The sequence below is a fragment of the Leptonychotes weddellii genome, chromosome 3 (assembly GCF_054177405.1).
Source record: "Leptonychotes weddellii isolate Sample4059 chromosome 3, ASM5417740v2, whole genome shotgun sequence".
Classification (NCBI taxonomy): Eukaryota; Metazoa; Chordata; class Mammalia; order Carnivora; family Phocidae; genus Leptonychotes; species Leptonychotes weddellii.
This window is the reverse complement of record NC_138371.1, coordinates 42,477,991-42,493,325: the sequence shown is the minus strand read 5'-3', so window position 1 is coordinate 42,493,325 and position 15,335 is coordinate 42,477,991. Positions and strand designations below refer to the sequence as shown.

The following is a 15,335-nucleotide window of genomic DNA, read 5'->3' as shown; positions in this document are numbered from 1 at the left end:
TTGTTTTTCTAGGTACCCATTTTAGAGTAAGATAGGAAAATGGCATTGCAGACCTTGCTTCTCTATGTCTGTTTATCTATTATCTTTTGGTTATATAACTAATTTATTAATTCTAATGAATCTATCATCTTTTGGTTATACAAATCATTTATTAATTCTTTTTTTAAAAGATTTTATTTATTTATTTAGAGAGACAGAGAGAGCGTGAGTGGGGAGGGGCAAAGGGAAAGCGAGAGAGAATCTCAAGCAGACTCCACACTGAGCACAGAGCCTGACATGGGGCTTCACCTCACAACACTGAGATCACAACCTGAACCAAAATCAAGAATCAGACACTTAACCAACTGAGACAACCTGGTGCCCCAATTATTTATTAAATCTAATGATTCTATTAACTCATATTGAAGATGACATCTATGGGCAGGGGGTTTATGAACTTTGGAAAGACATAGAAAGACAGTTGCGACCATTCAAATTAGAACTGTAATTCATAGCTAATGGAAATCAGGTTGATAGGACCTTTTCTTATTTCAAGAATCAAAGTCAGGTCAATTTTCTTATTTCCCCTCAAAGTCTGTTGCAGATTTTGTCTCTGTTTAGACAAAATATTAGAGTCTTCTCAATTTTCTGCTTCTGATGATCTCAATTTATATGAAAAAAGGAGAGCAAAATGTTAGCCCACTTACGATGCAGGGGCCCAGAGCAGACTGCCCCAAGATGGGCCACTTTGGCATGATTCTGAGCTGAAGGCAGTCAACACCCTAAGAGCTCAAGAAAAACTTTTGTCCATCCCTTAACTACATAGAAGAATCTAAATTGGGGGTCTTTCCCAGAATAAAGGTTATTAGCAGAGATAAATTTTATCTTGAGTGATCTATCTGTATGACAGGACAAATATCTAATTACCAAACATCTGTTCTTCTTCTTATTGTTCTGTGAATTGCATTCCTTTCCTCTGAAGTCTGAGACCTCTACCCCCTTCTTAGTTCAGAATGACATATAAACTTCATTTTGCCCGGACCATCTTTGGAATTTCCATGTCTGTGTGGATTCCCCATATGTATGATATTAAATTTGATTTCTCCTGTTAATCTGTCTCATGTCAATTTGATTCTAAGTCCAGCTAGAAGGGCCTTTGAAGAGGACAGGAAGCAAGTATCTCTTGTTCTGACTGGAAAAGTGTTATAGTTCCAAAAATTATCTAAAGTTTTTATCCTTAGGTATAATAAACATGATGAACCAATAATGATAAATTTTCTCATTCTTCAGTGGGTTAAATTGCTGGTGAAATAAGTCCTAATGTGAAAAAATCCTGTAATTTATGATTGTGCTCTAATGAAAAGTATCTGGAGGAGTGTGAGCTTAGTCAAGATTGGAACTGCAGGGGCACGTGGGTGGTTCAGTTTGTTAAGCGTCTGCTTTCTGCTCAGGTCATGATCCCAGGATCCTGAGATGGAGTCCCACATAGGGCTCCCTGCTCAGTGGGGAGTCTGCTTCTCCCTCTCCCTCTGCTCCTCCCCACCATTCATGCTCTTTCTCTCTCTCTCAAATAAATAAACTAAATATTTTTTAAAAATTAAAAAATAAAAAAAGATTGGAACTGCAGCTGTTGGTGACTGTACCCATATGTTTAGATGACATCCTGAGTTCAACTTCCCTGAATCATTGCTGTAAAGGAACAGGGAGCCCCCAGGGAGCTGAGTCATGGACTTCCAGGAATCATTAGCATGTTGATCTTCAGCTACTTCCATTCAAGACTATAAAATGTCAGACCCATAAAAGAATGAGAACTATGGGCCAGAGAATGAAAGGCAATGGTGCCACTTCCTTTTTTACTCAGAGCATCCAACAAATAGTTTTTTTTTTCTTGGCTTCTTACAATGAATGCTCATTATTTTACATTTTTATAAAGACGAGTTAGTTTGTCCAAATTGTCATTTCTTTTTTCCTATCCAAATTCAATCTAATACATACTCATATAATCAGGAATCAGATAATATCTTCTTGTAAATGCCCTACTTAATTCCTTTGATTGTAATTTTCTAAGAATGGAGAACAGAGTTTTGATTTTTTGGTAAGCTACTTTAAATCTTAATAATTAAATTCATTTATACATTATTAAAATGTATGACATTGCATACTTTTTGTATCATGCAAAGGATCTAATATATAAAAAGCATATAGTGGGACACCTGGGTGGTTTAGTCGGTTAAGCATCTGCCTTCAGCTCAGGTCATGATCCCAGGGTCCTGGGATGAGTCCTGCATCAAGCTCCTTGCTCAGCTGGGAGTCTGCTTCTCTCTCTGCGTGCTGCTCCCCCTGCTTGTGCACTCTAGCTCTCTCTCTCTGACAAATAAATAAATAAAATCTAATAAATAAATAAATAAATAAAAAGCATATAGTTAATGCTCAGCTTTGAGGATATTAAAAATTGAATGTGCTTATTCAAGTGTAATGATAGAACTGAAAGTGATCTTAAAATGATTTAATTTCTTCTTTAGCTCCTCAAAAAGATCTTTTCTCAAAGATTTGTTTTTCATGGGATAACTTTATATGGCTTATCTCACACAAAAACTTTATAAAGAGGGGCACCTGGCTGTCTCAGGTGATAGTCCATGCCACTCTTGATATCAGGGTTCTAAGTTTGAGTCCTGTTGGATATAGAGATTGCTTAAAAATAAAAATCTTTAAAAAAAAAACTTTATAAAGATAACTTCTTTATTTTGCCTTCTCCAGGACATATTACTACTTGATACTCCTTTTGATCCTAACTCTATATACTGTTTTCTTTAGATATTTAATCACATCTCAGATATATCCTTCATGGTGATATGTAGGCTCCTGAGGGAAACTACAGACTTCTTTCTAAAATACAAATACACATGTGCACAGATATTTTTTTCACACACATTTATGAAGACCATCCATGGATGTTCACTCATTCATGTCTTTTTAAGTGAGGCATCCAGTAACTATTACAAGGATAGATGGTCACTTGTATCCCTGAATACGGAGATGATAATATGGAATGCAGTAAGTGGTAATGGGAAGAGTAATGTTGATAAAACAATGAAATGGCAAATGATCATTTCAGGGACCTTTAACTTTTTAAAGGGCTTTAATTAATGAATGCAAACCTAAAATGGCTTTAAAGAAGCTGACCACAAATAGAAAAAAAAAACAAAACTCTATTGCCATGTGATTTGAGGCTAATCTAAATTCTCCTTCATTAAACATCTTTCCTCAGTTGATACATTCATCAGGATTTCCTTAAGAGAAAACATACAAAACATACAAAAAGAGGTTAATCCTGGGAAGTCTGGAACCAGACAGAATAAAATTATTGGCACCAAAAGAAGGGCCTAGCCATTTCTAGGAAAAACTGCCTCTCTCACAATTTTTTGTTAAACCACTTTTTTTTTTAAAGATTTTCTTTATTTATTTGACAGAGAGACACACAGCAAAAGAGGGAACACAAGCAGGGGGAGTGGGAGAGGGAGAAGCAGGCTTCCCACGGAGCAGGAAGCCCGATGCAGGGCTCGATCCCAGGACCCTGGGATCATGACCTGAGCCGAAGGCAGACGCTTAACGACTGAGCCACCCAGGCGCCCCTTGTTAAACCACGTTAACATCAGGATGTGGATATATAATGATTTCTCATTGTGTACCAGTTTCCTTTTCTCATAGACTGAACAACCTTGCTAAATGAGATTAAAACCACAGAACTCAAACAAGATGTGTAGAAACTCGAATAATGTACGTGCTCTTGTAGGTGATTATAAAATCAAATTCTAATGCTAAATAAATATAGTCTACAATATTTATCATTTGGGATTATGTTTGCTTCAACTGGTATAAATAATTGAGCTGTGAGGTAACTTTAAACATCCTAATTAATATACATGTAATTGGAGTCATGGAAAGAGAGGAGTGTGCCTAAGAAGGAAATGTGCATCAGATGGAAATGTGGATCTATACAAAGGAATGAAGATGCCAGAGCATGTAACTACATGGGCAAATATAAAAGATTTTTTTAACATTTAAATCTGTTTAAAAGATAATTACCTCACCAATTTTGACAAATATATCATACTAATATGTTAGTAAAAGGAGTTTGGAAAATATGGCTAGTCTTTCTAGCTTCATAAATTTTCTGTAAATCTAAATGTATTTAATTAAAAAGTTTATTTTAAAAAAGATAACTCACTGAAACCAGAATAATGACATTGTAGTGTGTTACTAATAACATATATGGAAACAAAATGTATGACAACAATAGCACAAAGGCCAGGGAAGGAAAAGTAGAAGTATACTGTTTGAAATTTCTTATACTATAAGAGAAATGGCTTAATATCTCTCGAAAGTAGACTGGGATATATCAAAGCTGTATATTCTAAGCCCCCAAACAACCACTAAAGTAAAAAGAATGATAGCAAATAAACCAACAGGGATAAAATATTATCATACATAGTACTAAATTCAAAAGAAGACCCCAAAGAAGTAAAAAAGAAAACAAAAATAGATAGGACCAATAGAACAACAGCTAAATGCGAGACTTAAATTCAAACATATCAATTATCATATCAAATGTAAATGTTTTAATTTAAAGGCAAATATTGTCTGGGGTGCCTGGATGGCTCAGTCAGTTAAGCATCCCACTCTTGATTTCGGCTGGGGTTGTGATCTCAGGGTCATGGAATCAAGCTCTGTCTTGGGCTCTACACTTAGGGAAGTCTGCCTCTCTTTCTCTCTCCCTCTGCCCCTTCCCCTGCTGGAGCACATGCACACTCTCTCAAATAAAGAAAATCTTAAAAAATAATAATAATAAAGGCAAATATTGCCTGATTGAATAAAACATCAAGATCAAGCTATCTGTTGCCTAAAAGCTCATTTTATATACAAACACACAAGTTAAAAGTTCAAAGACCTTGATATAGACTGATAAAAGAATAGATAAGGTACAAATTACTCATGTCAAGAAATAGAGGTTTCACATCACTGTAGATTCTAGTATAAGTTAATATTATAATAACTTTATGCCTATAAATTTGAAAACTTAGATAAAAGGACCAATTTCTTGAAAGACATAAACTACCAAAGCTCACTCAAGAAGAAATAGATAATCTGAATAGCCCTATAATTATTTTTTAAAAATTGAATTTTATAATTACAAACCTTTCTACAAAGAAAACTTCAGTCCCAGATGGTTTCACTGGTGAATTCCACCAAACATTTAAAGAAGAAATAATATGAATTTTACATTAACTACTCCAGAAAATTTAACAGAAGGGAGGGAATACTTGCCAACTCAATCTGTGAGGCCCAAATTACCCTGGTACTAAAACTAAAAAAGACAATATGACTAAAAAAATTAGCCTTCAGTACAGCCATATTAGGTAAAAATATGTTCCTATTTTCATCAGGAAATAAAACAGGAAGAATCTATTTTGATTTTTAAAAATTCAGGTATCAAACATAATATTTGTACTTTTATTCTATTAATTGAGAAAATGTAAAGGGAGTATTATTAGGAATCTAGAATTCTTCAAACTGAATTCTTACTAATAGTTTTCTTTTACTATTTTCTATTGTAGTAGATACACCATGAAATATGCTATTTTAACCATTTTTAAGTATGCAACTCTGTGGCATTAATTCCATTCACAATGCTGTACAATCATCACCACTACCTATTTCTGAAATTTCTCATCACCCCAAACAGAAATTCTGTATGCATTAAGCAATAACTCACCATTCATCCCTTCTTCTAGATGCTGGTAACCTCTAATATACTCTCTGGCTCTGTGAACTTGTCTATTCTGGATACACACATGGAATTATACACTGTATGTTCTTCTCTGTCTGGCTTATTTCACTTAGCATAATGTTTTCAGGGTTCATTCATATAGCATGAATCAGAAATTTATTCCTTTTGTTTTCATGTATATTTGAAAATAGTTGGCACAAAAAGAGCAAGAGTAGGCATATGATATTTTGATATAATCATTTTGATTCATTTTCTAAGATACTTTCAGTTTTCCTAAATGAACTTTAAAAATATCAAAATTTTGAACAAACACTATTATTCTGAAGACTCAACCTGTTACCAAGATTTACTCCATTTCTAAGCCTTGTGGAATGAGGAATGAGGTGAAGCTTAGAGATGGGTTATTATGGGGTTCAAGGATAGGTTAGACATTGATAAGAATCATGAACAAGAGAGATAAACAGATTGACAGCAGAGTGGTGGTGGTGCTGAGGGTGTGATACAGTTGAAGTGTATCCGTGGCACATTATGCTTGGTAATAAAGACACTACATTTTATTAGTGCCATATTGATTGATACTTTCACATTTCTGATGTTGAAATAGCCTAATCAACAACATATAATTATGCAGTCTAGAGAGAATGCTACCATTACATTTTGATTTGGGAATTCCTTGCAATAAGTCCATGTCACCTCAGGAAACTGGCCCACCAGACAGAACAATTGGGATAGAAATATTGCATCACTGAGACTTCTACTATGGACCATGGTGTCCTTTTACTCTTTTGTTTTTAAAATAAATTTAAAATGGGTTTGTTCCAACTGAGAGAGAACATAGAATCCCAAAGGAAGGCCTGAAAAGAGATGAATAGAGCAGATTTGACATGGGTCCAGTGGTTTTTGTTATTAGTTCTGGAAAGAAAAATTGTGGAAAAGACTAGGTCACCCTCAACCTTTTGGTAGTTGAATCTTTTTTTTTTCTCCCCAAAGATTTTATCTATTTATTTGAGAGAGAAAAAGCGAGAGAGATAACAGAGGGAGAGGGAGAAGCAGACTGTTGACTGAGCAGAGAGCCCAATGCGGGGCTCAGTCCCAGGATCCTGAGATCATGCCCTGAGCTGAAGGCAGCCACTTAACAGACTGAGCCACCCAGGTGCCCCTTGGTAGTTGAATCTTAAGCTCTGGTTCTACATGATACTTGCCACTTGGAGAAGGAAGTAAAAACAAGGAAAGAAGAGTAATGGGAAGACTGGGCTCCTGGAAATGATATATCACACCAAGAAACCGGTCATTGAGGATCTCAGAGACCCAATAGAGATGGTCTAGCATGAACGAACTTTCTGGAATAACTTGTACCTTTTCTTCATTTTGTTGAGATTTAATATTCAGAATCAAGGACTTCATTAGTTACTCGATTTCTTGAATTCAGATTTCTCCAAAGCACAAAACAATCAGAAGGAATTATAGTATTGGTATATTTCTATAAAAAGTAAAATGCATTTAAGAATATTTTTGTAAACTAATTTCCCAAGTTAAATATTTTAGATGGAAAACAGAAAAGGGAGGGGGCTGGAGACAGCCTTTATTGAAATAGGTGAATTAGATAATAGTACAGGTCTTCGATCATGTCTACATAGCAAAAATAAATTGGTAATACAATTAATTTATTTTAACCAATATTATCATTCAACTTATCCAATGTATACTAATAAATATTTTTGAAAACTCTGTTCTAGGTACTTCCCTTCCTTTTTCATATTGTCTTTCCTGCCCTTTACTTTTTTACTTTGCATTTTTTTTTCTGCTAATTAGGTAGTGATAGGAGGTGAAATCTGTCTTAAAAGTTTGTGACACTGAACTTAAACCAACCATTTCTGAAGAATATATAAATATAGCACATTTACTATTTGGTTAGTTGCTATGTATTCTGGGAATAAGTAAAGCCTTTGGAACTTGGTCTTTTCTTCCAGTAGTTAGTCATCTTGTCCAATTATCTTTTGAATTTGAATAATACAGATAACAAAGATCAGGAAATTAATTCTGAAGAAAAGAGTAAATTAATGTTATGAAAACTGTAATTTAATACAAAAACAATTTTCCACTACATAATTTTATCTTTTAATTTAGCAAAAATGTTTATAAAAGAAGCTTCTAGTCAAAATAGTTGTATGACCAACATGCAAGTGAAGCCCTAGAGTTACAGACAGTCAATCAGACCAGCAAGCACTAACTGAGGGCATAATTCATTTGGACAGGAGCCACATTTCCCAGAGGGATGTTGATCTAGTCATTGGAGGTAAAACAAATTCTTAAATATATCAGACTATACCTTTAAAAAAAACAAAACAAAACAAAATTTGTGCCATTCAGCACACCTATAGAAAGAGGAACCAAATAGTAATGGGTATGTCATTAAAATTCTCCAACAAGATTCTATGGTCAGTCACCTAAAGACAAATTTGGTTTCCCAGTATAACTATTCAAATTGTTAAAAGTATTTTAAAGTTTTGGTTTTATGTCTATAATGTTAATTATCTGTATGTACATTAATATTTTTAATCTCTGTTGATCCCTATGAATATTTTATATCATTTTTATTAACCCATAGTCTTCAAATTAAATTGCATACTCCCAACACATTTTCAAAGACATTATTCACTTTTTAGTTTAAAGATAAGATGAGATACAGATAATATGTCTTGAAATAATTATCAGTAGAATGATGAATTAGAAAAAATCTAAAAATGTTTAGGAAAGGATTTTGTTAGGTTTAAAAACTTTGCAATATCTCAAAATTGACACGTTTCCCTTCTGACGTAAATATTATGCTTTTACACATAAAATATGACTCTCTGGGCTGTATGTTTCCTGCTTGGGTTCTGCCCTTTGTGTTTATCACACAATTTACAAAGTCATTTTGTGACTAATTTCCAGAGCACTGTGACTCAGTGTGGCTGTTGCTTATCTTTTCTTTTTTTCCTACATGGCACTGCTCTTGGCCTTCATTTTTTGGTAATACACAAATGAGCTTTCTCCATAATTAAAATAACTTTGTCTCATTATAGTTCTGTGGTTGTGTACTTCTGTATTATGTGCTTTTATTTACTACCAGAAGCAAATTTTAATGTCGTTTCATAACCAACATGAACATGACAGTACATCATGTAGGTATGTGATCTATTGCTTTAATTAACATAATGGCACCATCTGTAGTGCAATTCTTATTCTTACATATTCTTATTTAAGTATCTTAGGATATGAGCTCTGGTCTTCAAAGACTTGTAAAGCATTTCCTTAGACAGATTAGTTACTGTAGGCATAAAATATTTAATTTAGAGTATAAGAATTCTAATGTTTATACTTCATTCTAACTATCAACAATTAAAAGCAATGAAAAAAAATTTCTTTAAACATGCTAGAGAGTCTCCTGATCATATTTCTTTGCGTGTTAATAAATAATATTTAAAAGTAAACCAAATCTTCAGGAAATTCCAATTAAAGAGATACAATAAGTAAAGAATTGCCACTACAAGCTGAAAAATTTAAGATAGGCTACATCTCACCAACTTCTGACAAAAATGTTCAAGGATTTAAAAGCATCAAGATATACTGCATATATATTTGCTTAAGAAGACAAAGTGCTGAGAACTTAATTTTGCATTGCAATATGAGTTTACATTGTTTACAGAGAAGGGTCAATTTTCATTGTAGGTTAAACGACGATGGTCCTCCCCTACCAGGCTTTGCCTCTCAGGACCCTGCTTTTCTCCCAATAAAAAAGAAATAAAGGTTATTTCTCATGGGCTAGAAAGTATATTGCCAAATACTCACGAGTAAAATCTCTGAAGAAAGTTCTTGGAAAGATTTTTTTCAAAGCCGAGTTGAGGTTATTTTGTTTTCCCTTCCAGGCGTTGAAGAGAGGATTATCTTTTCTACTTCTTTTAAACAGATCAAGGAACTGGGGAGTGGAGAATAGTGAAAGAAATGTAATCTGATCCTGCCAGCAGTGAAAGGGCGAGGTAAGAATTTGACGATTATACAGCCCAAAGTCGCTCCTGTCTATTGGAGCAAAGGGGGAGCCTCAGAGCTGCTTTCAGAGATCACTGGCTTCCTGTTTAGGTCACTCCAACAGTATTTAGGCTAATTTTGCCAAACTCTTTGAAAGGCTTTTCTTTTATGGACTAAACAAAGGAAACAGCTTACACTAAGAATTCACAATTACTCTCCTCGAAGAACTCTTTCTTTTACTTTCTAGGATTCCTTTTGTAATCAGTTAAAAAAACGAAACACTTTTTCCCCCATAGTTATATATTTCTAAAGCAATATATATAGTATTTTTACATGTTACTTAATAAAATAAACTTTTTTTTCCAGTTTGTTTTTTCTTCAAATTATTTTATCCACATTATCGGTATACTTATGAAAAAATCTGGGGGCTACTGAAGTTTCCTATGATTAGAGAGGCCATGTACTGCATTTTCTGTTGCAGCATGTCGGGCTGTGAACCCTGCATCTCAGCTAGTTGCTAGTTTTGCAACTTTGGTCAATTATTTAAACTCTCTGTGCCTCTGTTTCTTTTTCCCTAAAATAATGATAATCAAAGTTCCTAAGTTTGATATAAGTTAAGTAGTAAATGGATTAATACGTATAAATATATGTATACATATAACGTATGTGAAGTGCTTGAGACAGGCTCCACACATAGCAAACCTTCAAAAAATGTTAACTATTGTATTTGTTACTATTTATTGTTTGATGATGATATTAACATTTCACCTGATTTATAAATACTTAAATATGTCCGTTTGCTCTGCTGTAGGCTGCTGTCATTGAGATTAACCTTTAGTATTTTCATAATGGAATTATGGTCATATCAGACTAAGATCACTAGAGCTTTCCCAGCATGTCATAATCTACTATGCCATGAAGGCCTAAGTCATTTGATCAGAAAATCCATCAGTTTCTTGTTTTTTCCATTTCAAAATGATTGTCTTTGTGCCTTCAACTTTTTTTGCTTCATTTCTTTGATCTGTGGGTAAGGGGTAACTTTTCTTCTGTGTTTTTAATATTTATTGAATAACTATTAGGTGTCTAGTACATAAATTACCTTATCTAATTCTCACAATTAGCTTATGAAGAAGGTCCTCTATGATGTATGTGCCCAGGGCAGCCCACCCAAGATGGCCTACTTTGGCATGAAGATTACTTTTTAGTTAAAAGCAATCAAAACCCAGCTGATTCAGAAAAGGCTATTTACCTCCAATACAATCGCCTAAAAGAATTTAGATAGAAGACCTGCTCCAGGAATAGAGCTATTGCTAGAAATAACTACATTACAACATGAATAGGCATGGTAGAGAAGAACCTAGCAAGACCTGTTGAATCAAAGTCTACTGGGTCTCATTGTTTCTGATAATCCTGCAAACATTTGTTTACCAAACATTTGCTCTTTTTTTATCTTCCGGTAAATTGCATTCCTTTCTTTTGAAGTCCCAGACCCCCACTCCCTTCTCCTTGTTCGGAATGACACATATACCTCATTTTGCCTGACTGTCTTTGGAATTTCCATGCCTGTGGATCACCCATATGTACAAAATTAATTTGATTTTCTCCCATTAATCTGTCTCATGTCAATTTAATTTTTATTCCGCCTAGAAGGACCTTGAAGGACCAATAAAATTCTTCCTTCCTGACAATGGTGTAGGAGAAAAAAAAATAATTTTCCCTCTACCCTTTTAGGTTCTTGGCTGAGACAACTCTGTAATAAAAAGATTAACAGGAAAAAAACAAACAGAAGTTTAATCACATGTATACCTTCTGTATACCTGGGGGATACCTAGGAAAACTGAATAAAACTGAAAAACTGAATAAACTGAAATGGCCCAAGCCATCACCTTAAACATCTCTAAAGACAAAAGATAATGTTGGGGGGTGGGTGAGCCAGTTACGGGAAGCTATTGGGAAAAGACAGTAAACAAGGATTAGGTTGCAAATTTAAGTCCTTGCCTTCTCCGTTGATAAAAAAAAAAAAAAAAAAAATTTCTAGAGATTTAGTTATTCTCCTCTTTCTGCTACAGAGAGGAAGAAACCTGGATAGACATAAAGTAAATGTCCCTTAAGAAAGGGTAACTTCACTTTCAAAGCTTTTCCTGGGTCTGTCATTTTTAAAAAAAATAATCACCCTAAGTAGGAGATTCAGACTTTCAGTTATGGAATGAATAAGTCAGGGGGATAAAAGGTGCAGCATAGGGAATATAGTTAATGGTGTTGTATGGTGTATGGTGAGAAATGACAGGTAGCACACGGTGGTGAGCATAATGATCAATCACTGTGTTCTACCTGAAACTGAGGTAAAATTATCAGCTACATGTCAATTAAATAAATTTAAATAAATAAATAGTTATAAATCAAGCCAATGAAATATTAAATAAAATATGTTCTATCTTTCTAACTTGGCAAACAAAACAAAACAAAACACCCCAAAAACAAAACCAACAAACTGAAAAAAACAGCCTAAATAATCCTTATGCCAAAGAAGCTTATTTTGGGGATGACAAATTCCACTCCCTTTCAATGGCCATTTCACAGGTTTGGGAGGGTGAGTATGGTTTGTGGAGCTCTGATTCAAATTATGTGGTCTGACTTCAAAGTACAGACGTTTAAATATTCTTTTGTGCTCCCTTCTAACACATATTCTGTATTTCACACCAAAATAAAGCTTTGCTGTGTGTTGAAATTTCAGTTTTAACAATGAAACGTTGCTGTATAATTGTTATCCCTTATTACCTCATACCCTGGCACTCAAGCACATTCAGTGTTCCCTTCTTATTCTGATTGTTGAGGAAAGTTGCCTGTTTTTGCATTGGAATGAACACTGATTAATTTTTTGGCTAATCTACAGTCAGATTTCTTTTTTGGAACTTGAACTAAGAGCTATAGAAAAAGTATACAGGAAGTGCCAAACTCTTAACTAAAAAGCTGAGAGAAGAAAGGTCTGGCAGCTGCAGTGGTGTGTGCAAGATGATTATGTGCAGAAAGCCAGGTGAGAGAGAATGGTGAAAAGAATAAATGAAAGAGAACAGAACGTGAGGCCTCCTGGGGTCAGGGAAAGAATGAAAGTAAGAGCAAGACTGGGAGCAGGAGAGGTGAGAGAGGATGCCTGAGCTCTACAGCAAAGTCCTTTCTAGGTCTAGTTCAAGTTCTCCTAAGTACTCAGAAACATATATCCTTGTATCAATCCCTATTTCCCTTGTTAAAAAGAAAACCACAGGCCCAAAATGGCATCACTTAGGCCAAGTCACTAAACTGGGGCTTAATACCTAACTAATTGCAATTTCAACCTCCCCGCAGAAATGTAAATCTTAACTGGTTAGTCAGGAACTTCTTGATAAGCACCAGTGAGGTGATCTGTCACCTGGGCCCTCCACATTCCCCAGTGGCAGACAGTTCACCTAATAAGACCTCCTGCCCTTAAACCTAAGGAAAGGTGACCTTACCTGAAACAATCCTTTCTTTTCATTTGCTAACGACTTTCTTGTTCCACCCTCCTTCCTATAAAAACCTTCCATTTTGTACAATTTCTTGGAGCTCTCCTCTATTTTCTAGATGGGATGCTGCCAAATTCATGAATTGCTTGATAAAGCCCATTAGATCTTCATATCTACTTGGTTAATTTTTGTTCTTTAACACCCTGAAGTCATTTAAGAAATCTGTTTTTTATTATGTAAAGAACTCTATCTGAAAGAGCGACAGCTGAGCTGAAATAAATTTTCTAGAGATCTTCAATTTCATATTTATGGGGCACTTAGCATCAATGAAAACTTTTTACCATTTTGTTTCCATATAGCTTACACAAACTGGCATTTTCTTGTCCTGAAGAGAGCCTGGGGACATGATGGAAAATTATTGTTAAGACAGTCTGTCACTAACAGCTCTGTGGACTCAGCTTTTCTCTTCCCTGAGCTTTGCCTGAGCGCCTTCTTATGGTTTTACCACCAGTTTGCATTCCACTGTATACAAGTCTAAGTCGAAATTAGTTGGATAAAAATTTCTTTTCTTACCAGCAATTCAACTATTTGCCATTTTGTCTTAAAGCTCTTTGTATCTACCAGTATCTGGAAGTTTCAAGTACCTACCAAATACTGAGTACTTTCCTTTTCATTCTTTACCATTCTCTGTTAATTTTTTTCTTCCAACTCTCACACAGTTCAAATAACATTCCAGGCTCTTACTATGAGTTTATTTCTTATCCAAGCTATCAAACAGTCTTTTTTTTTTCTTTATTTGTCCTATGTATCAGAAAACATTTCCTAATTTTATTCATTAAGAATCTTGTCCATTAAGACAAATTGAATGTTTCAACAAGTTCAGGTAACTCTATATGAGTGAGACAAATCTGGAAGGAAGTTAGCTCCTTAAAGGAATTGTCACAAGAGTACACATTGTTGCAACATAGAGAACCACAAAGTTAGACAGGATATTAGAAACCAAATTATACAGAAGTTTTTATAAACATCTTAAAATCAAATTTTATCACATAGAACACTCATTTCATGCATTTCTGTCTACTCTGAAGTATGTGGAAGATTAGATATTCTATTGCTTTATATTTCAGCCAATTACTTATCACACAGTGTGACTACACAGATCTTTAATTGGATTAGGTGAGAGATGAGTGCTTGAGCTTCTTTCTTCATCTCAGCCTTCATCCCTTTTCCAGAATCTAAATCATGTACTGCTTGTAGTTCACTTTCCCGAAAGTGGATTTCTGAAAACTGATCAACAAATGGAAACCCTATACGTTTTCAGATTTCAAATGTAAAAAAGACTGGTATCTAAATTTTATCAAATTCTATTCATAGAAACTGTGTAATAGGTATGACACGTACTGACATGGGTGCAAAATTGCCTCTATTTCATTATGAACAAAACAAATTTAGCTATGAAGCCCATATTTTTACTAATGTGAAAAAATTGTTTTGTTTTATCCATTAAGTATCTCAATTTTCTTAAATTCCAAAAAGATTTCCAAAAAAGCAATTTCAAAAGCAATTCTTCTTGTAGGGAAGCAGGGAACTAGATATATGTCAGGGAGAAAGGAAATATTTAACTTCTTTTTCTACTTTTCTCTGTGATAGATTATATTATTTGTTCAAACATTCTTGCTGCTCCTCCCTTGGGGTCCTTCCTTTATAACCAGGGAAAAGAGTCTATTTTCCCTCCACATTGACATCAAGTTTTGCTATATTGATAGCCTCGGCTAATAGAATGAGCAGATAAAAAACAAATATGGGGCGCCTGGGTGGCTTAGTGGTTAAGCGTCTGCCTTCGGCTCAGGTCATGATCCCAAGGTCCTGGGATCCAGCCCCGCATTGAGCCCCGCATCGGGCTCCCTGCTTGGTGGGAAGCCTGCTTCTCTCTCTCCCACTCCCCCTGCTTGTGTTCCCTCTCTCACTGTGTCTCTGTCAAATAAATAAATAAAATCTTAAAAAAAAAAAACAAGCAACAGCTAAACAGATTTTTATAAGCTTTATGGGAAGTTTATGAATTTTCTAGTTCTATACTTCTT

General features: G+C 34.7%; 1 protein-coding gene and 1 long non-coding RNA gene across 4 annotated transcripts in view; one reads left to right on the top strand and one right to left on the bottom strand.

The window, feature by feature from the left end:
• TFPI (tissue factor pathway inhibitor) overlaps nt 1-15,335 on the bottom strand; it is a 547,151-nt gene that overhangs the window by 55,392 nt on the left and 476,424 nt on the right. The window contains exons 1-2 of one of the 3 annotated variants that reach the window (XM_081814000.1): nt 9,599-9,779; nt 7,124-7,247 (exon numbers count right to left, since the gene is read on the bottom strand). The gene's annotated coding sequence lies outside the window, so the exon portion shown is untranslated. Of the gene's footprint in view, nt 1-7,123; nt 7,248-9,598; nt 9,780-15,335 lie in introns of those variants that run through there. The other 2 variants (XM_081813998.1, XM_081813999.1) reach the window with 2 other exon arrangements.
• LOC115942952 (uncharacterized) overlaps nt 9,674-15,335 on the top strand; it is a 242,100-nt gene continuing 236,438 nt past the window's right edge. The window contains exon 1 of the long non-coding RNA XR_014143471.1: nt 9,674-9,786. This is a non-coding gene — a long non-coding RNA (uncharacterized LOC115942952). The remainder of the gene's footprint in view (nt 9,787-15,335) is intronic.